The sequence below is a fragment of the Narcine bancroftii genome, chromosome 10 (assembly GCF_036971445.1).
Source record: "Narcine bancroftii isolate sNarBan1 chromosome 10, sNarBan1.hap1, whole genome shotgun sequence".
Classification (NCBI taxonomy): Eukaryota; Metazoa; Chordata; class Chondrichthyes; order Torpediniformes; family Narcinidae; genus Narcine; species Narcine bancroftii.
Window position 1 is genome coordinate 48,579,468 of NC_091478.1, and position 22,864 is coordinate 48,602,331.

General features: G+C 43.2%; 1 protein-coding gene across 5 annotated transcripts in view; it reads right to left on the reverse strand.

Annotated features, from left to right (window-relative positions):
- Window positions 1–19,269, reverse strand: part of LOC138744546 (oocyte zinc finger protein XlCOF7.1-like) — a 29,047-nt gene extending 9,778 nt beyond the window's left edge. The window contains exons 1-2 of one of the 5 annotated variants that reach the window (XM_069900894.1): window positions 18,958–19,269; window positions 463–585 (exon numbers count right to left, since the gene is read on the reverse strand). The gene's annotated coding sequence lies outside the window, so the exon portion shown is untranslated. Of the gene's footprint in view, window positions 1–462; window positions 589–11,446; window positions 11,731–14,041; window positions 14,147–18,957 lie in introns of those variants that run through there. The other 4 variants (XM_069900897.1, XM_069900896.1, XM_069900895.1 and 1 more) reach the window with 4 other exon arrangements.
- Between the last annotated feature and the right edge of the window lie 3,595 nt (window positions 19,270–22,864).

Consider the following 22,864-nt stretch of genomic DNA (forward strand, 5'->3'; position numbering starts at 1 on the left):
ATGGTTTATAGTGTGAAAAATAAAAAAAAAAGATGCCTTCCCCAAGTGAACTTTTGTAGTTCAAGAGGAAATAATTTCCTTCTCACAACACATTTGGGAATAGCACCATTGCATGCCTTTTGAAGACATATCTCCCAATAATGTGAAGGTGAACTGAATTTCAAGAATGTGGTTCAGCAACTCCTTATCTTTAAGATGCAAGTTTCTTTGTCACATTCCTACTACAGCGAGAATTCCAACAAATCATCTCTAGCTTGCCTTGAGCCATGTAAAGAGCACCATTTAGAAAGAAAAATCAATTAGGGGCAGTATGATAGCACTATCCTTTGGGAGCCTGGTGGTTGTGGCTCCGGTGAGAAACTTCACATTGTTGGCAGTAACTGGTGACATTGCTGTTAATTCCCACATCTTGTGAATTAATACAATGGAGAAATTGCTCATCTGAGATTCATTCTGACTAACCTGACCAGCTGGCTTGGGTTCCAGCACCAGGACTGGCTGCAAAATGCACTGTTCCTTTAGACTCCTGGTTTCAGCTCTTTTCCTGTTGTATCCCTGGGCAATCATTCAGCACTTGATGGCATTCTGCTGCCAAATGAGGATTAGGGATTAAAAAAAAACAAGACTATTAATTTGAATCGGCAAAAATAATGACATTTGATTTAATTTATAAAAAGAGAAAAGTAAAATTAAATTGTTTCGTTCAATCTTTTTATGTTCCATATGCTTTTTATCAATCCTCCTCCATTCTACACGTAAAACTAAATGCACATTTCCCTTCTGCACCTCATAGAACTATCAGCACTTTGCATGATGTACTGCTAAATTATCTAAGAAAAAGTACTTATCCAAGATTGGAGGAAGAAGCTGATTGGAGCGAGAGGTCAGGTGACCAAAGGAGCGGGAGCAATTAGAATTTAAAAAGGAGTGACGCAACAGAAGCTGATTGGAGGAAGAAGCTGAGTATCACTATAAAGGTGAGGGACTTTGTAGTGGAGTGGTCATTTAAGAAAGGGCCACCCTATTCAAGGAACATAAAGGATTCAGCAGGGAGGGCCAGGTAAGGGCAGGTTTTAGGAATCACATTTTGTTCCTCTAGTCATAAACAGTGGGAATTACAGCCAAGTCAGGGGAATGTGGGTTGTCAAGGAAACCAACAGTATCTCTGACAACTTCATCTGCAAGATGAAGTCCAGTTGCAACGCCTGACAAGCTGAGTTAAAGAACTGGAGTTGGATGAACTCTGGATCATTTAGGAGGAAGAGGAGCTGATAGACAAGTTACAGGGGCATGATCAAACCTAGGAGACAGGAGAAGGACAGATGGGTGACAGTCAGGAGAGGGAAAGGGAACAGGCAGGCAATGTTGGGCACCCCTGTGGCTGCTCCCCACAATAACAAGTATATCATGTTGGGTACTTTTGGCCGGGGGGGGGGTATTGGGGTGGTGAACCTACCAGGGACAAGACATGGCATTCAGGTCTCTGGCATGGAGTCTGCTCCTGTGGCTAAGGGAAGGGAGGAAAAGAGGCAAACTGCAGTGATAGAGGATTCCATAGTTAGGGGACAGATGAGGTTTTGTGGAAGAGATTGAGTATCCTGGATGATATATTGCCTCCCTGGTGCCAGAGTCTGAGATATCTCAGATTGAATTCACGGCATTCTCAGGAGAGAGGGTGAGCAGCCAGATGTTGTGGTCCATGGAGGGACCAATGACATGGGTAAGGAGGTCCTGCAAAGAGAGTTCAGGGTGTTAGGTGTCATGTTGAAGGACAGGACCTCCAGGGTTGTGACCTCAGGATTGCTACCTGTGCCATGTGCTAGAGAGGTTAGAAATAAGAAGATAATGCAGCTCAACATGTGGTTGAAGTCATGGTGCAAGAAGGAGGATTTCTGGATCATTGGGCTCACTTTTAGGGAAGGTGGGACCTGTTCCAATGGGATGGTTTGCATCTGAAATTGGAGGGGGACTAATATTCTTGTGGGAAGGTTTGTGAGTGCTTCTCTGCTGGGTTTAGAATTAGAGTGTCAGAGCAGCTAGAGGAGTGGAGGAGGGAGAAGATGTGAAAATGTTCTCAGTTGCATCTATTTCAAAGCAAGAAGTACTGTAGGAAAGGCCGATGAGCTTAGACTGTGGATGAGCACATGGAATCATGACATTGTGGCCATTAGTGAAACTTGGTTGCAGGAGGGGCACGACTGGCAGCTCAATGTTCCGGGCTTCCATTGCTTTCGATGTGATAGTATGGTGGGGGATGAAAGGGGGAGGAGTGGCTTATCAGGAAAAATATCATAGCTGTACTCAGAGGGTTCATCTATTGAAGCTATATTTGGAGTGGGGGGGGGGGCGGAAGTTGAGAATGAGAAATATATGACCACACTCATGGGATTGTATTAAAGACTGCCCAATATTCAATGAGAATTGGAGGAGAAAATCTGGAGAGAGATAGCAGACAGCTGCAGGAAACACAAGGTTGTGGTCATAGGAGATTTTAATTTTCCACATATTGGCTGGGACTCCCATACTGTAGAAGGGCTGGATGGCCTGGAGTTTGTCAATGAGTTCAAGAAGGTTTTTAAAATCAATATATAGAGGTACCAACTAGAGAGAATGCAATACTGGATCTCCTTTTATGGAACGAGACAGGACAGGTGACAGAAGTATGTGTAGGGGAACATTTTCAGTCCAGTGAGCATAATGCCTTTAGTTATGGAGAAGGATAAGTCTGGGCCTCGGATTGAGATTCTAAATTGGAGGAAGTCCAATTTTGAGGAAACGTGAAAGGATCTTGAATGCGTGGATTGGGATAAGTTGCTTTTGGGCAAGGATGTGTGAGGTAAGTGGAAGACCTCCAAGGTGAAATTTTGAGAGGATAGAGTTTGTATGTTCCTGACAAGATTAAAAGCAAGGTTAGCAGGCATAGAGAACCTTGGTTTTCGAGGGATACTGGGGATCTGGTTTGGAAGAAGAGAGAGGTAGATAGCAGGTATAAGCAATATGGAACAAATGATGTACTTGGAGTTAAAAAAAATTCAAGGAAAAGCTCAAGAAATAAATCAGATTCTACTAATCTTATATTTAATTTGCACAATGTTATTTCTGGTTTTGTTAAATGAACTGGAACATCATCTGCAAATAAACTAATTTTATGTTCAAAACCTTTAATCTCATTGGTGGAAATAATTAGAAGAGACAAAGGTTGTCTGGCCAAATTAAATAAAAAAAAGGTGATAACGGGTATCCTTGCCTGGATGATCTTTCTAATAAAAAAGACTTTGATATTTGCCTATGTGTGACCATTTTAGCTTTTGGTTGATTATATAATGCTTTTATCCAATCTATAAAAAGAGTCGAAATGCCAAATATACTTAACACCTTAAATATAAAGTTCCATTCCAATCTATCAAATACTTTTTCTGCATCTAACGCGACCGCTACTGCTGGTTTCTTTTCATTTTGTGCCACACTTAATAAACTCATAAATTTAACTATATTATCTACAGATCTATTTTTAATAATAGTCAGGTTATAAAGTTAATTTTTATGAGTGATTATATAATTTTTATAATCTTGGTATAGATTATACACAAAGTAAAAAAAATGACAAAAATTAAACGGCAAAGTGAAGCAATTAAATATTTAGGAATAAAAATAGATGGAGATTAAATAAATTATTTATTATCATTATTATTATCATTATTAAAAAAATTGAGGAAGATTTAAAAAAAAAAGGAAATATTTGCCAATAACTTTAACAGGATGGGTAAATTGTGTCAAGATTAATATTTTTCCAAGAATACAGTATTTATTTCAAGAGATAAAGTGCCAAGAGTAGCTCTGGGAAGACTGACTTGGAAATTTGAATAAGGAGGATTAAAATTACCAAATTTTAAAAATTATTACCAAGCATCCCAATTAAGATTTTTGTCCTTCTGTTATCAAATTGTGTTCAGATTGAAATGAATAAAATAGGAGAATTCAAACCAGAGTATTTTTTGTATAAATGGAATAATGAGTTATTGAAAAAGAAAATGGAAGTACCAATATTAAAGCATTTACTTTAGGTATGGAATGGAATTCATATGGAAAGAGGAATTAGAAATTATCAAATACCAAAGATGTTGTTAAAACAAAATCATCATTTCTTTTACTTTGAATTATCCTTTTTTTTGATATTTGGTATAGTAAAGGAAAACAGAGAAAGAAAGATTGTTTTTAGCTCATTTTTTATTACTTTTGAACAAATTAAAGATATATGAAATATCATATAATACAATTTTTTCATACTATCAACTTAAAATATATTTAAAATGGAAATTAGGTGAGAGTTTAAGACTCCCAGAACAGAGCCAATTTGAACATTTAATTACAGATACATTTATTGAGAAATTTATTACAAATATCTATATAAAATTACAAAATACTATAGAAAAAAATTATATAAATTAAAACAAAGATAGGAAAAAAATCTAAATCTACAAATTCAAGAAGTTTCATCAAGATTGTGCCAAGAAAGTGTAACAAATACAATTAATGTTAGATATCAAATGATACAGTATAATTTTTTACATCAATTGTATTATACAACATATAAATTAAAATGATTAAACTCAAAATTTTCTGATAAATGTTTTTGATGTAACAAGGAAGTAGGGACCTTTGTACACTCAGTTTGGTCCTGTGTTAGAGTGTAAACATTTTGGGAAGATTGGAGTATATTATTAGGACAAATGATATGAAGATAAAAATACAAAAGGATCTGAGAATATTTTTACTTGGTAATATATATGAAGATGTGAAATTGAAGTTGGATAAATATCAATAATTTTTTTTAAAATATCGCAATAACGGTAGCAAAAACATGTGTAGCAGTGACGTGGAAAACAAAATTTTATAATGATGGACAGATAGAACACTGAAATACAAAATTACATACCATTAGAAAAAAAATACTTATAATTTAAGGAATAAGATTGGGGAATTTTTATAAGATTTGGGAACCATATATGGAATTTGTTAATAAAAATCCATCCACATCATGCACATCACCCACTCCTCTCAATCAATAATCCGGAGATACAATAGTTATGTCAGGAGAATAATAATGTTTAATGATTAATATATAGTCTAGGTCTTTTTTTATTTTCCTCCTTGGGGGGGATTTTTGGGAAAATATAAATGCATTTGTATCAGCTTCAATTGAACAATATCGCATTATCTATATATAATTGAATAATTGTTTGGTATTGAGACAAGTGATTAAATAAAATTTTCAAAAAAAAAAAAGAAATCAGTAAGGTTAAAAAACATGAGGTTACTTTGGCAAACAATGCGAAGGAAAATCCTAAGGGTTTATACACATATATTAAGAGTAAAAGGATAGTAAGGAATAAAATGCACCTCTTGTTGATCAGAGTGGTTGGCTTTATATGGTACCCAAAGAGATGGATGACAAAGGAGATAAAGCCATGGGATGTCATGGAACCTCTACAGATTATTTGCTGTCTTAAAGCAAATAAGGGTGGATAAATCCCAGGGCCTGACAAGATAGAAACATAGAAACATAGAAGATAGGAGCAGGAGTAGGTCATTCGACCCTTCGAGCCTGCTCCGCCATTCAACGAGATCATGGCTGATCTTAAAGTTCAGTACCCCGTCCCTGCCTTCTCTCCATAACCTTTAATACCCTTATACTGAAGAAATATATCTAATTCCCTCTTAAATATATTTAATGAACCTGCCTCTACTCCCCTCTGTGGCAATGAATTCCACAGATTCACCACCCTGGACCATGAGGGAGGCTAGAAAATTGTAGAGGTTTTGGCATAAATATTTAAAATGTCCTTTGCCACAGGTGTGGTTCTGGAGGATTGGAGGGTAGTTTGCATTGTTTTTTAAAAAAGGTTCCAAATATAACACTGGAAATTATAGGCTGGTGAGGCTGATGTCAGTTGTTGGTAAATTATTGGAAGGTGTTCTAAATATAGAATTATTTGGATAACCAGGGACTGATGAGGGATAGTTATCATGACTTTGAACATGATAGGTTGTGTTTAACCAATCAATCTTAGAGAGCTTTTTAAAGAGGTTACCAAGAACATTGATGAAAGAAAGGATGTAGATATTATAGTCATGGACTTCAGTAAGGTCCCACATGGGAGGTTAGTCAGGAATGCTCAGACGCTAGGTATTCATGGTAAAGCAGTGAACTGGATTCGACAATGGCTGGATGGGAGAAGCGAGAGTGTAGTGATGAATGATGGCTCTCAGCATGGAGGCCTGTGACTTGTGGTGTGCCTCAGGGATCGTTGCTGGGACCATTATTGTTTATCATCTATGTCATTGATTTGGATGATAATGTGGTAAATTGGATCAGCAAGTTTACAGATGACACTAATGTTGGAGGTGTTGTGGACAACAAAGAAGATTTTCAAAGCTTGCAAAGGGATCTGGACTAACTGGAAAAATGGGTGAAAAATCGCAGATGAAATTCAATACAGACAAGTGTAAGGTGATGCATTTTTGAAGGACAAACCAAGAAAGGACAAACATGGTAAATGGTAGGGCACTGAGTGCAGTGGAGCAGAGGGATCTGGGAATACAGATACATAATTCCCTGAAAGTAGCATCACAGGTGGATAGGGTTGTAAAGAGACCTTTTGGCATATTGGCCATAAATCAATGTATTGAGTACAGGAGCTGGGATGTTATGATAAAGTTGTATAAGATATTGGTGAGGCCAAATTTGAAGTATTGTGTGCAGTTTTGGTTATCTAACTACAGGAAAGATATCAATAAGATGGAAAGAATGTAGACATTTACTAGGATGTTGCCCAGACTTCAGGAATTGTGTTACAAGGAAAAATTAAACAGGTTAGAGTTTCGGGACTGGACCGGACTGGGTTCGAATCCTGTGCTCTCTGGAAGGAGTTTGTATGTTATCCCTGTGTCTGCGTGGGTTATCTCTAGAGGCTCTGGCTTCCTCCACCATTTAAAATATATTGAGGGTGTAGGTTAATGAGGTGTAAATTGGGGATATGGACTCATGGGCCAAAATGGCCTGTTACGGTGTTGTATGTCTAAATTTAAAATTTTTCCAAAAAAATTTATTCCCTGGAGCTTGAAAGAATGAGGGGAAATTTGACAGAAGTTTTTAAAATTGAGTGGGATTGACAGAGTAAATATAGATAAGCTTTTCCCACTGAGGGTAGGGGAGATACAAACCAGAAGACATGGGTTAAGAGTGAAAGGTGAAAGGTTTAGGGGGAAATTCAGAGTGGTGGGAATATGGAATGAGCTGGCAGCTGAGATGGTGAATGTGGGTTCAATTTTAACATTTAAGAAGAATTTCTAAAGGTAATGGTTCAACACAGACTAGAAAGGTGAAAGGGGCCTGTTTCTCTGATGTAATTGTTCTATGTTTAGAATGATCCTAATAGCTGAGTCTCCACAAACCTACAGGGTAGAGGATTCCAAATTCTAAAGAAATTACTCCTCATCTGAACCAAAATTGCCTGCAGCTTATTATGGTTTTGTTTTCTGCCTCTCAACTCTTCAATGAGAAGGAATGTCATCCCTGCTTCAGCCTGCTGGGTCAAGTGAGAATTTTCTTGTGTCAATGACCACTGGGGGGGGGGAAAAAAAAAAAAAATGACATTACCTCTAATTTTTCTGAACTCTAGAGAATACTGGCCTGGTTGAAATTGCAAACCCAGCATCCCTGAAACCAGTTTAGTATTCTTTTCCTGCACTTCCTCTAAAGTCATAATACAAGTCTTGAATGGTCTCACATAAAATGTTGACCATCCTTTTCCCTAGTGACACTGCTCAACTTGCCAAGTTCCTCCAACAGGGTGGTTTTTTTTTGCTCCTACTTCCAGGATTTGCAGTTGACGTGTATCAATATGCTTTTTTTTGATGAAGAGACTAAATGTGCACCATGATTCAAGTTCAGTCTAATCAAACTCCGCTAAGACATAATTAAATTACACCTACATGCAAGTAAAGTCCATAAATCATTCCAATCTCCCATCAACAAATGCTGCTTGGTTTGAAACTTACTCCAGTGGTCTTGTTTCATGGACCACTTGCTTTCCAAATTGCTTGTGCACCTACAGATTGGCTTGTACTGATAGACTCCATTACAATCAAGATAGAGCAGTGGTTCTCAATCTTTTTCTTTCCACTCACATACCACTTTAACTATTCCCTATGTCATAGGTGCTCTGTGATTAGTAAGGGATTGCTTAAAGTGGTATGTGAGTGGAAAGAAAAAGTGTGAAAATCACTGTTTTAATTGTACCTAATTGACTCATTATGTGCACAGTTTCATAACTTCAAAGGAAATGGGCCAATGAGAATTTTTCTCAAACAAAATATTTCAGTAACAATTAGGTCTAGAGCAGTGATTCTCAACCTTCCCACTCACATACCACCTTAAGCAATCCTTTACTAATCTCAAAGTACTGATGGCATAGGGATTACTTAAAGTGGTAGGTAAGTGAAAGAAAAAGATTGAGAACCAGAGATAGAGGATTAAATACAAAAAATGCTAGAAGCATTTCCTAACTCACTTTTTTGTTTGTTTGAGGATTTAATGAAGATTCCAGTGGCATATCCAGTAATATCTATGTGGCAGCAACTCGGTAAAAATGCAACACATACTACATACATGGTCAAAAGCAAAAAAAGTGTGATCTCATAACCAGTCATACCAGAGCTCATGACATGCATGGTGGTAGACAACTAATAACTGAAAGGTTGCATAAGCTCCAGTAATATTCCCATTCTCAATGGCAGTGCACCTCAGCACATGGAGGCATTTATACCTGAGTTCAGCTAGAAGTGCTGACTGGAACAATTGTATTACTAACTAATTTATTCATTGTAACACTACAAACTGTGATGTGTTCTTGTTCTTCTACTTTGTGCTGTTGCTTGCATATGAGAGATGACTTGCTGGACTGATTGTGGAATAATAACTTCTCACTCTATTGGGGAATATGTGACAAAGAACTTAAATGATCCACTTCAGCTTTCAACCAATACCCAGAACATCAGAGAAGCAAATTGAGCCAAATTGATTCCTAATATTCAAAAATAGCTTAAATTCGGAGAGTAAGCCAAGGCCACATGTTGCCAAAGACTTGGCACTCCAGAACACATTCGCCAAGCTATTCCAGCACAATTACAACACTGGGGCTCACTCCACAGTGGACCATTGCCCAGCTATGACCTGCTCACCAATGGAACAATTCCAGTTCAGGTAATTACCACCCAGAGTTCTGTTAATGATCAGCAAAGTAATTGCCATCAAGCAACAATTATTTACCAAAACCTAGTTTGGGTTTTACCTGGATTATCATGCCCATGAGTCACCACAGCACTTGGTAAAAACATAAACCAAAGAGCTGAATTCCAAGATCGCCTTTATGTCAAGAGCAGTCAACATTTAGGTGAAGGTGGATCAATTAGGTAAAAGTAAAGTCAACAGACATTGCAGATAAAATACTAATGACTGGAGCCATGCCTTTCATTCCAGGCCCAGCCCAACTCAGCACATGTTCCTCAGTACAATGTTCCAGGCTCACCTCTGGCTACATCAATATCTGCACAGCTAGTGTAGCAGTTAGAGTAACGCTGTCACAGTGCCAGTGACGCGGATTCTAATTCAGCGCTGATGTCTGCAAGGAGTTCGTACATTCTTCCCGTGTCTGCATGAGTTTCCTCCGGGTGCTCCAGTTTTTCCCCACCCTTCAAAATGTACGGGTGTTGTAGGTTAATTTTGTGAAATTGGGTGGCATAGGCTTGTGAGCTGGAAGACCTTGTATGTATGTCTACATTTTAAAAATGTAAAAAAAGTAACACTAAAATTTTTAAAAACTAAATTTACAATATCATTTCATAACATCCCCTCATTATATGGTCAAAAATTGGTACATTTTCTGGTGTTAGCAGAATGGAACTCTATTTGCAACTCTTCTGAAAGTGACGCCTGCACAGAGTAACATTTAGACATTAAGCAAAGGATGATACGTAGCAAGTGACATTCCTGCCATACAGGGGCAGGGCAATGAATGTTATCAAAAAGAGAAACTAATTACCAATCTTACAGAGTTTTTCAAGGTTACCAGGAAAGTTGATGAAGGAAAGGTTGTGGATGTTGTCTATATGGACTTTAGTAAGGCCTTTGACAAGGTTCCACATGGGAGGTTAGTTGGAAAAGTTCAGACGCCAGGTATTCATGGGGAGGTAGTCAATTAGATTTCGACATTGGCTGCATGGGAGAAGCCAGTGAGTGGTAGTGGATGATTGCTTCTCAGACTGGAGGCCTAAGACTAATATTGTGCCTCAGTGATTGGTGTTGGGACCATTGTTTGTCATCTATATCAGTATCTATATTAGGATGATGTGGTAAATTGGATTAGAAAATTTGCAGATGACACAAAGATTGGAAGTGTAGTGGACAACGAGGAAGACTTTCAAAGTTTGTAGTGGGATCTGGAAAAATGGCAGATGGAATTTAATGCAGACAAGTGCTGCATTTTGCATTTTTGAAGAACAAAGCAAGAAAAGACATACATGATAAATAGTAAGGCACTGAGGAGTGCATTAGAACAGAGGAATCTGGGAATACAGATACATAATTCCCTGAAAGTAGCGTCACAGGTGGATAGGGTTGCAGAGAAAGCTTTTGGCATATTGGGCTTCGTAAAGAGAGGAGAGGAGGGGGTGGGGGGAAGAGAGGAGGAGGAGGGGGTGAATATTGTATGTAGTTATGGTCACCTAACTAAAGGAAAGATATCAATAAGATAGAAAGAGTGCAGAGAATATTTCTTAGGTTGTTGCCCAGACTTCATAAACTGAGTTGCAGGGAAAGGTTAAACAAGTTAGGACTTTATTCCTTGGAGCATAGAAAAATGATTTGATAGAGGTACTTAAAATTATGAGAGGTCACGACCGATTAAATGTAGGTGGGCTTCCCCCCCCCCCCCCATCCCCCACAGAGAACATGGGTTGAGGGTGAAAGGTTTAGAGGAAACATTCTTCACACAGAGCGTGGTGGGAGCTGCCAGCTGAAGTGGTGAAGGCAGGCTCGATTTTAAATTTGAAGAGGAATTTGGTCAGGTACATAGAAAGGAGGGGTATAGAAGACTATGGTCGGGATTCAGGTCAGTGGGACGAGGCAGAGCAATAGTTTGGCACACCCTAGATGGGCCGAAGAGCCTGTTTGTATGCTGTAATGTTGCATGGTTCTATTTCAAGAGCTTCCAAGATCGAGGAGCTGAACTTCACGTTGTCGCTTGACATTTACGGCGGAATTAAATAGTTTCAGAAACATCCACAGCCGTGAATTTTATGCGTGACTTTTCACACCAACCAATTCAGCTTCTCTCTGCATCACCCTCACAACTACTGCAGCCACGACGCCTTTTCACCATTTTACCTGCCTCGCACAGTCCGATGCACCCAACTCCGTGTCTGTCCTTTCCTTCTCCGGGCTCTGGTCGGCTGGCCAAAGATGTGAAACACTCACTCTTTCTTCCTTCACCAACCCGGCCTCCATCACCTCTTCAAGAGCTGGGCGACGTCACCGTGACGCCTGAACGCGAGAGCGCACGCGCATTGCAAGCCGCACGGCTTGCTCCCCCCGGCTTCTCACCGACCAGATGCCGTGGGCGCGCAATGTCTAAGGATCGTCGCTGGATGAATGGGATCAGCGGACACCACTGGAGTCGAGAAAGTCTGCAGACGCAATGATTGCAGTGAAAGCAGAGACACTGCAGGAACTCAGCAGGTGTGGCAGCGCCCAGAGAGGAGGTAGAGATGTACAACCGACGATGGGGGCCTAAGCCCTTCAGCAGATGGGTTCACTTCAAACGATGGCATCAATGTGGACCTCCACTTTCCCTTTGTCACCTTTCCTCTAACTCACTTCAGTCCCCCCCCCCACTCTCCCCGCACTCAAAAAAGACCCCAGTCAATTCTCACCTTTCCTCTCCTGCCTTCCTTCTCCATACTCAATTCACACATTTGTCTGTGTTCCTCCCCCTGCCCGTTCTCCCCTCCCCAACCTTCCAATCAGGCGCCTGCCTGCTATTTACTCATGTCTTGAAGAAGGGTCAGGTGGCCAGAATACCCCGATGTAAAGCTGCATATTCTACCCGAATGGGGCTGTCGGGAGGCCACCTGAAAGAGCCTGATGTGGCTCAGAGGAGTACTCGCCAACCCTCATCCGGGAGGTATAACCTCCGCATCTGAACAGTCCCCCCGAGGCACCTGAATGCAGCCGCCTGAAAGCGGTTGCAAGGGGGCCGGCTGATGACAATCAGCTGGTGACCCAAATCCCCGAGCCCGACAGCTCCCCTCCCCGCTGCCCCAACGTCCTGCGCTGACGGAGCTGGAGTACGCTCCGAGGCGCCTCTCCCTGTCAGGTGTCCCTTTCAGGTGGATAGCGCAGTGATTTCCGGGCTGCCACCTGAAAGCCAATTCCACAGGGCAACATCCGCTTCTGAAAGCGGTTTATGTTTACCTTGTATCTATGTTTATATCCTATGGATGCTGTGAGACCTGCTGAGTTCCAGCACCTCTCTGTTTTTGTTTATTGCCGTTTGCTGGAAGTGCAGCGTGTTGCTGAACCCACGTGCGAAGGAACAGGCAGGTTTTTCGGGGAGTGATTTAAAACAAAAAAAATGCTGAATGCTCAGCAGGCTGCAGTTGTGGGATGAGAACCAAAGTCACGGCAGGAAAGGGAAACAGGGATGGTAGGGGAGGGGTTAAATCTGACGGGGAAATCTGGGATGAGCAAAGGGGTCCGCTGTCCACAAGGTATCTGGTTTGTGAGAGAATAGAGACAAAAATAAATAGGTACACCAAATGTTTTGAAATTGTAGAACAGAACAGGTCAGACTGGGCTTGTCCTCCATCTGAAGAGGGGAAAACAACCAAACAAACTGAACTAATAAAACAAATGAATCAAGAGTGAAACACAAAATCTGCAGATGCCAGAGTCTTCATCAAACATTTAGACACCCGATAATCTCGACAGGTCAGGGAGCATTCATGGGTGGAAACAGTCATTTAATGTTACAGGTTAGGAGCCCTTATATAGGAAGGGGTGTTACTGTGATTGTACCTCTTCTCGCCTTTTCAGGATTCTAACCCTTTCAATCACATCTATTCCCAGGATGAGGCAAAAGGGCATCCAGAATGTCCTTTCTAAATGTCAGTTCCCTCATATTGCCATTATTAAAGTTCATACCCATCTTGCCTCCATTTCTCATACTTCACCACTCATTACCACTCAGGACCAGGCCTCCACCCCCCCCCCCCACCCCCCCCCCCGCCTCACCAACTTCAGGCCAAAACATTGGTCACCCTTTACTTCCTATGGATGCTGCGTTACTTGCTGAGGTTCTCCAGCACATTTGTGTATTAGAACAAGCACAGAGTCCCTATAGTCTTCACTTTTCACTCCACCAGACTCTGCATCTGACCAATTATCCTGACCCCTCTGCCAGCTTCAGCACTATCCCACCACAAAACACATCTTCCCCTTCCCACCAGTATCAAGTTTTTGCAGAGATCTTCCTATATCTCTCTCCCTCCTCACTTCCATCCAGAGCCACAACAGATCTTCCAGATAAGGCATGCACATTGCCCAACCACATTTGTATTCTGTGTAGTCAGTGTGGCTTCCTTGAATTGGTGAGGAAAAACTTCAAATTGGATGACCTGGTTTGCCTGGATGATGCTAAATATAAATTTGAACATATTATATTACTCCTCAACAGCCTTGAACCCAATGGCATGAACATTAATGTTTCTAATTTAGGTAATTCTCACCTCCACCTCATTCCTTTTTTTAACTACTCCCATTCTTACTTTTCTCTTTCACCCTACCCAGCCTCCCAGTAGTCACTCCCTCTACCTGTATCTCCATCTCTCCCACCTTTTGTCCAATACATCTTTATTCATCTCCAGTTTCTGACACTACACTCCTCTCCTTCAACTTGATATATTCGATATCATTCCTTCTTACTTTAGTTACGCTGAAGGGTTTTGACCCAAATCGTCGATGGACCATTTCTACGCATGGATGCTGCACTGAGTTCCTCAGCTTTGTATTCTTTGATCACTGATGGGTGACTGAGGGACAGAAATCAAGTTACTGGAGCTATAGAATTCATTATTCATAGACACAGAGTAATTCATAGAGATTTCACAGTATGGAAATAGGTATCTTGGGCAAACTTAAAGCTGACCATGATGCCTTTTAAGGCTAACAAATTTAGACATACAGTACGGTAACTGGGCCTTCTGACCCACAAGCCCGTGCCTCCCCCCCAATACACCAATTACCCTACAATGCTTTTTAAAGGATGGGAGGAAATCCACACAGAATGGGGAGATCTACTTACAAACAGCACTAGACTTGAACACAGACTGTTAGTGCTGTAATAGTATTGCATTAACCGTGCCACCCTCCTCTTTGTATCACATTTGATAGCTCACCCTGGATCCCAAGTGACCCAGCCAACCATGCAGAACCTTGTCAAAAGCCTTGCTGAGGTCCATGTAGACAAACTTCATCTCCTGTCCTGGATGCCTCTTCAAAAATGTCAAATCTAATTGTGAGACCAATTTCCCCACAAACAAAACCATGATGACACTTCCAAATGAATCCTGTTATTCAGAACTCATTCCAGTTTCAGTAAAGTTAGTGTAGAAGAGCTGCGCAGTTAGCGTAATGCCTTTACAACGCCTGCAATCTGGAATGAGGTTCAAATCCCGCACTATCTGTAAGGAGTTTGTATGTTCTCTCCATGTTTGTGTGGGTTTTCCCCGTGGAGTCCGGTTTCCTCCCACCCTTTAAAACGTACCAGGGGTTGTAGGTTAATTGAATTTAAATGGGCAACACAGGCTCATGGGCTAAAAGGGCCTGTTACTGTACAATATGAATAATTTTAAAATATTTAACCTTTCCCCTACTGATGTGTGAATCATTGGCTTGTAATTCCCTGGCATGCCCTTGTACTTTTTAAATAAAGACACTGTAGCCGCCTGTGGCCCACTCAGTGGGCTGACACAGCAAACAGCCATCGGACACAACGAGATGAGACGCCTGCTCCCATAGGCAACAGGAATAGCGGTTGAATCGACCAATCACCGCCAGCGGATCACAGGGGTTCCAATCCAGGCTGACGCATCTGGGACAGCCAATCCGCAGCCATCCTCGCTCAAGCCATGCCCTGGTGGTGACACAGCTGGCTACCTGTAAAAGGCAGAGCTGCAGCCCAATAAAGCCAATGTTGATTACACTCCCTTGGTGTGTGAGTCTTCTTTCAACTGTAGTGACCCTGCTACAGTGGTGACACCGACTAGTCCAAACGGTGTTTTGGACCCAACGATGGGTCCAAATCAACAATCAACGCTTTGAACCTGCCGGTTTCTGGATGACGCAAAGATGGGTTTGGTTCCAGCAGGCCAAGGTACAGTTTGCCATTCGCCAGATCTCTGCAGATGACATGCGCTACCACATGGTCAGCGCCTCGATCAAGACACTGCAGCCTGCATCATCAACTTCCTCCAGCAGCCCCTGGAGCAAGGGAAGTATGTGGCCATCAAAGAGCTATTAACCTGCACTTTCGGGCTTTTGAAGCACGACCGTGCGTCCGACTGCTGCACATCTTCCACCCTCATGAATGACATGCTCACTCTCAACGATGATCACACCTCTTGCCCACTGTTCCAGCTGATCTTCCTGGAGCAGCTGCCTGAAGAGATCTGGCAGCTCATCACGGAGGAAGACTTCAACGACCCCAGGAGGGTGGCTTCTCAAGCAGATGTGCTATGGCTGGCAAAGAGAATTGGATGCACTTTGCTCGAACAGGTGATGGCACCTCGTCAGCAACGACCTGCCAGGAAGCCTGCTGACTGACCGTCCGATCGACCAACTTATTGACGCACCCCACTGGTGAGCAGTACAATTTCTATCATCAACAGTGGGGTATTGAGGCCCGTCGATGCTGCTCCCGCTATGCATTCCAGGGAAACACCAAAGCTGGCCATCATTGATGGCTGCAACGACTGGCCAACTGCACAGCCTCCTCCACATCCAAGACTCCCTGTTGGGCCAGCGTTTCTTGGTGGACACCAGGAACAGAACAGTGGTCTCCCTGTGTCCAGACTAGAGGCTCGCAGCAGCAAGGTGGGCCGAAAGCTTCGCGCAGAAAATGGCTCCAACATTCGGACATTTGTCATCCGTACAATTCCCCTCCACTTTGGAGTCAGACAATTCACTTGGAACTTTACGGTGGCAGCTGTACAACAACTGTAACTGGGTGCCGATTCTCTGGTGAACATTAAGGGACGTCAGCTGATACACACTCAGACATTTCAGACACTCTTGCTCAAGGGCACCAAACTCACTAATCCCCATTTGCACACAGTGAGTTCTGCCGACAATGAATTTGCTCAGTCTTAGCAGAATTCCCTTCCATCACTATGCCCCAAACAAGGGTGAGACACCAAATTATTATGGAATGTCCTCCCTTCCCCCCCCCCACCCCACCCCAACAAACTCAACCTGGCTAGAGAAGAGTTTTGAAAGGAGGAGGAACTCGCCACTGTGCAGCGCTCTGATAACCCATGGGCCTCCCCCCTCCATATGATACCTAAGGCAGCGAGAGGTCAAAGGCCGCGCGGAGACTACCACTGCCTAAATGAGGCCACCTTACCTGAAAGGTATCCTATGCCCCATATCCAGGTCTTCACTGCTAATCTGCAAGGAGCACAGATATTCTCTAAGGTGGACCTCATCAGGGGTTATCATGAGATCCCAGTTCACCCCGATAACATTCCCAAAACTGTCATCATAACCCCCTTTGGATTGTTTGAATACCTCCGCATGCCGATCAAGCTGAAAAATGCGGTTCAGACTTTCAAAAGGTTGATGGGCGCAGTGGACCAGGATCTGCATTTCCCCTTCGTCTACCTTGATGACATTTTAATAGTCAGCCACACCCATGCCGAGCACACCATTCACTTATGACTATTGTTCTTTCTCTGGGCTAAGAGAGTTTGGTTTAACCTTCAATCCGGCCATGTGCAAGTTTGGCCAAGAGACAATCGATTTCCCGGGTCATCACATTGATCAACATGGAGCCAGGCCGTTACCCACCAAAGTGGATGCCATTCATTCCTTCCCCAGAAGGGAAGATACTGCAAGAGTTTGAAGACATGGTCAATTTTTATCATCACTTCATACCTACAGTGGCCTGCATCATGAGCCCTCTATTTCCCCTCATGCTAGGGCCCAGTAAAGACATTCAATGGACACAGGAGGCAACCGAGGCTTTCCAAGCAACCAAAGACACCCTGGTCAAAGCCACCCTCCCTGTGCATCCAAGGAAAAATGTCCCGATCACCCTCACAGTAGATACCTCCAGCACAGCGGTCGGGGATGGACTTGAGCTACTGGTTAATGGACAGTGGTAACTGCTGGCCTTTTTCAGTAAACATCTCAGGCCACCAGAACTCAAGTACAGGGCTTTTGATAGGGAACTGTTACTGTTATACCTGGCAATTCGGCATTCACATTACTTACTGGAGGGCAGGAAGTTCAAAATTTACATAGACCACAAACCACTTACCTTTGCTTTCAGCAAGGTGTCAGACCCATGGTCAGCTGTCCTACATATCTGAATTTTCGACAGACATTGAATATATTGCTGGCAAGTTCAATGTGGTAGGCAATGCCCTATCCCGTCAGCTATCCTAGCAGTGCATGACCCCACCCTGGGTAACGACTATGTGGCCCTGGTGGATGTGCAGCAGGCAGACCCTGACATATCGGATAGCAGTTACCAGCCTGCAACTAGAGGACATCCAGATCACCCCAGGTAACCGCACGCTGCTCTGCAACACCTCAATTGGTAAACTGCGTCCTGTCATTCTGGTCGCATGGAGGAGGTGAGTTTTCAATTTGGTCCACAATTTGGCTCACCCTGCTATGAAACTACAGTTAGAATGGTGGCCAACAGGTATGTTTGGCATGGCCTCCGTAAAGAGGTCACTCAGTGGGCCAAAACATACTCAGTCCCAGGCATCCAAGGTCCAGACCCACATTAAACTCCTTCCCCAGCCCCTTAAACCAGCACGCCGTTGTTTCAGCCATGCGCAGATAGGGGCACATTGTGGGCCCCCTACTGATATCCAGAGGTGGACGTTATCTGTTGACCATGGTTGACTGGATGACTAGATGGCCGAGGCAGTGCTGCTATCCAAAATCTCTACAGAGTCATGTGCTTGGGCATTACTGAACACCTGGGTGGCACCTTTCAGGGTCCCTGAGCACTTAACATCCGACAGGGGGGCCCAATTAATTTCCAGCCTGTGGAATGCTTTAGCAAATGACCTGGGGACTCAACTCCTCCACACCACAGCATACCACCCACAGGTCAACGGGATGGTGGAGAGGTTCCACAGGCACCTGAAGACAGCTCCGATCGCCCAACTCAATGGACTAACAAACTCCCTTGGGTCCTGCTAGGCATCTGCAATGCCCCGAAGGAGGATCTTGAGGCATCCTCTGACGAGTTGGTCTATGATGTGGCCCTAGTCATCCTGGGCAAATTCGTGGTGGCTTCTGAGGACTTGGGGGAGCTCCTGGTGGCTACATTGTCTCATACCTACAAGCACCAAGGCTCACTAACCCCAGTTAAGCCCAGAGCTCATGGGCAAGCCTGTACCTTTGTCCCAAAGAACTTAAAGACTGCCACTATGTTTCGTCCAACGTGGAGCCCACTGGCCAGCTCTTCAATGACCTTATGAAGAGCAATACCACATTGTCAGGCTTAACGGCTTCTCCTGTGTTTTGGACACTGGTGGCAGGGAGGAGACCTTCACGCTCGACTGGCTGAATCTGGCCCACTTGGATGTTAACCAACCACTCACCTGACTCCACCGCGCAGGGGGCTGGCCGCCGAAAGACAGTGTCGCGATCGCCGGTTCTGGGTGGGGGAGTGGTCAAAAAATGGGCCGACACAGCAATCAGCCGTCGAACATCATGATCAGGTGGACGCCTGCTCCCATCGGTTGCCGGAATAGACCAATCACCGCCAGCAGATTGCAGGAGGTCCAATCTGGGCCCGCGCATCCGGGACAGCCAATCAGCATCCGGCCTCACTCAAGCCACGCCCCAGTGTTGACACGACGGCTGCCTATAAAAGGCAGAGCTGCAACCGAATAAAGCCAGTGTCAATTACACTCCCTTGGTGTATGAGCCAGCCTCGAGCTATAACCACAGTGACCCCGCTAAAACACATTACCATCTTCCAGTCTTCTGGTACCTTACCTATTGCTAATGAAGAAATAAAATTCTTTGCCAGAACCGCAGAAGTCTCCATTGCTTCCCATAATGTCCTTGGATATGTCTGGTCTAGTCCTGAGGACATCAATCTTTTTGCATTTCAACATTTCCTGCTTCAGGCTATCACTGTTCTCTTCCCTGAACTTACTGCCTTCCATGTCCTTCATCAATGAAAATTTTGACAAGTTGTATTCATTTATGCAAGTTGTGTGGCATCTTTCCTGATGGCAGCAGTGAGAACAGAGGGTGTGCTGGGTGGTGTGGATCCTTGACGATTGCTGCTGCTATCCGACAGCATTGTTCCCTGTAGATGTACTCGATAGTGGGAAGGGTTTTCCCTGTGATGTCCCGGGATGTGACCACCTTTCGCAGGCCTTTATGCTTGGGGGTATCGGTGTCACCATACTAGACCTTGATGCAGCCGGTCAGCACACTTTCCATCACATATCTAGAAATTTTCCAGGATTTCTGATGTCATAACAAACCTCTGCAAACTCCTGAGGAAGTAGAGGCACTGACATGCTTCCATCACAATGCCATTAGTGTGTTGGATCTAGGAAAGATAGTGATCCCAATAACTTACATTTGCTCTCCCTCTCCATCTCTGATTCCTCCATTGATCACTGGATCATACACATATGGTTTTCCCTTCCTCAAGTTAGCAATAAGCTTCTTGATGTGGTGACATCGAGTGCAAGGATGTTGTTGGTGCATCATTTGGCCAAGTTTTCAATCTCCCTCCTGTATGCTGACTCATCACCCCTTTTTATACAACCCACTTCTGTGGTATTGTCAGCGAATTTGTAGATGGGCTTGTTGTACTGAGCCATGCAGACATAGGTGTAAAGTGAGTAGAGCAGAGATCCAGAACTGATGGAGATTGTGGAGGAGAGGAGACCAATCTGCAGTGTTTGTGGTCTGGAGGTGAGGAAATCATGGATCCAATTACACAGCGGGTTGTTTAGTCCCAGGACCTGGAGTTTGCTGATCAATTTTGAGGTGATGATGGTGTTAAAAGCCAAATTGTAATCAGTAAAGAGCATCTTTGCTGTCCAAGTGTTTCAGGGTTTTGTGTAGAGCCATTGAGATGGCATCTGCTGTAGAACTGTTACTACGATTCGCGAATTGGAATAGATCATGTTGCTGGTCAGACAGAAATTGATATGCTTCAACGCCAGTCTTTCAAAACATTTTATTACTGTGGATGTGAGTGCCACTGGTTGATAGTCATTAAGGCAGGTTACCACACTCTTCTTGGGGACCTGTTTCAAACCGGTGGGGATGTCACCCTGGCAGAGTGAGATGTTGAAGATATCCGTGAATACATTGGTAAGTTGATCAGAACAGATTTTTGATACTCGGCTGGATACTCCATCTGGACAAGATGCTTTCCTCGGATTCACTCTCCTGAAGGTAGTAGGCCTTCTGTCACCCCTGTAGATCTTTGAATGGCTCATCTCATGCAAGTGGTTTAATAAAATAGCAACTCTAGTATTTCTGTGTGCCCTTGCAAGCATCTTTCCAAAATATTTTTGTCCCTTTCCCTCTTAAAAGGTTCATTCCTAGTCTTAGAGCTGTCAGTGTGGAGTTTGGATGACTATGTCAGTTTTCTCTGTGCTGTATTCACATGTATCCACATGTATCACAGACACGTGGGTGTTAAGAGGCTAACTAGCTACAGAAATTACCACAAATAAACAGATGAGTGGTAAAATCTCTGGAATATTGAGGAGAATATGAGGGAAATTTGAAAAATGAGATGTAGGATTTGTAAAAAATGGGTGGGTGATAGTCAGCACTGACTTGGTCAGTCTGCTTTTGTACTGAATGATTTATAACTGTGAAGGACAGAACAGAACCCATCACATTTTCAGGTAATGTATTAGATTCCAAATTCTGGATAATAAAAAGTCTTGGAGATGAACTTGCATGCTGTTGTGTGTTACCGTATGCTTGCTATTCTTATCCTTGGTGGTTGAGGTCATGAGTTTGAAAAGTGCTTTTGAGTTTCCTGGATGACTAACAGCAAGCCATTTTGCAGATTGTATTCCCTGAAGCCACTGTTTGTTGATGTGGACCCTGGAGACCAAAGAGAGGAGAGATAGTGTTGCTCTGAAAGGATCACCGGTCCCAATACCAGCAGCTCTGTACAGGCATTAAACAACCTGTTAAAAGAGCTGATAGCATTTTTGAACTAAAATCCTTCAACCATGGGTCTGTGGTGCTTGTGCCTGGCAGCAGCCATGAGGGGTTGCAGATTCTGGAGAGCATCAGCCCAGCGCAGGGCACCAGAAATAAGAAGAATAACCCCGTTGAGAAAGAGAAGCAGAGATGACCCTACAGGACGGTGACCACAGCAGTGAACTCACAAGGTGCTCAGCAGCTGAAGAATCCACACAGGCTATGGGTGATGTGGTCAGGGGACCAGCATGGGCTGTGGGCTGCTGGGAACAAGATATCAGAGCCAGAATTCTATAAGCTTCTGAGGGCAAGAAGGGTATCAGGTGCTGAAAGCTTTCTGATCACATCAGAGGTTTGGATCTGGAGCTCAGAACATCTGTCAATTGAACAGGAATCTCTGTGGCTGTAGAGGCTATGGGAGAGCTGGAGGTGAATCCATGGACACTCAGTGATTCTGAAGGGACTCCCTTTTGCTTCCTTTTGTTTTGGATTGCAAGGGGCACTGGGCAACACTAATGACAACTCTGTTTGCCTTGCTGCAACTTAAAAGCACCTGCTGATTGCTTATTTCAAATGGATTTTGTGGATTTTGTGGACAATGTGTGTTAGCATCTTTTCACTGTATCAGAGCACCTGTTTTATGTAATCTAATTCTATAGAATGAAAAGGAAAGAAGAGCAGAGGGGAAATTTGCCTTTCATTCTGTTCTGCAGTTCAATATAATTATGATTGATCACCTTTCAATCCCTTATTCCCACACTCCTCATACCTAGTAAGTGCAAGATGGATAAACTTGTGGTTGAGAGTTCCACAACCAACCTCTAAGTGAATACATTTTTTTTCATCTTCATCCTAAATCTGCTCTGCATCATGAGACCAAGGCCTGTGATTCCAAACAACCCCCTCAGACAAGGGAAATGACTTCCCTGTATGTCTATTGAGCACTGACAAATAGTATATGTTACCATGAGAGCTCCTCTGATTCTTTTCATTTTTTTGTGAATACAATCCCAGTCGGCCTGACATTTTTCACATTTGACAATTCTATATGTCCAGAAATCAGTCTGAAGAGCCTTTGTTTGAACTTCCACTATGGCAGAAATATCCTCAGTCAGGCAAGGAAACTAAAACGACATAATACTCGGTATGGTTTCACCAAGAATATTGTGCATAACTCCAGTAGGACATCTTTGTTTCTGTAATTAAAACTTCCTGTAATGAAGACCAACATAGCATCTGTCTTGTCAACCTCTTGCCCTGCCTCCTGATACTGACTTCTGGTCACAGGCCAGTCCCCCAGCCAAGGAAAAT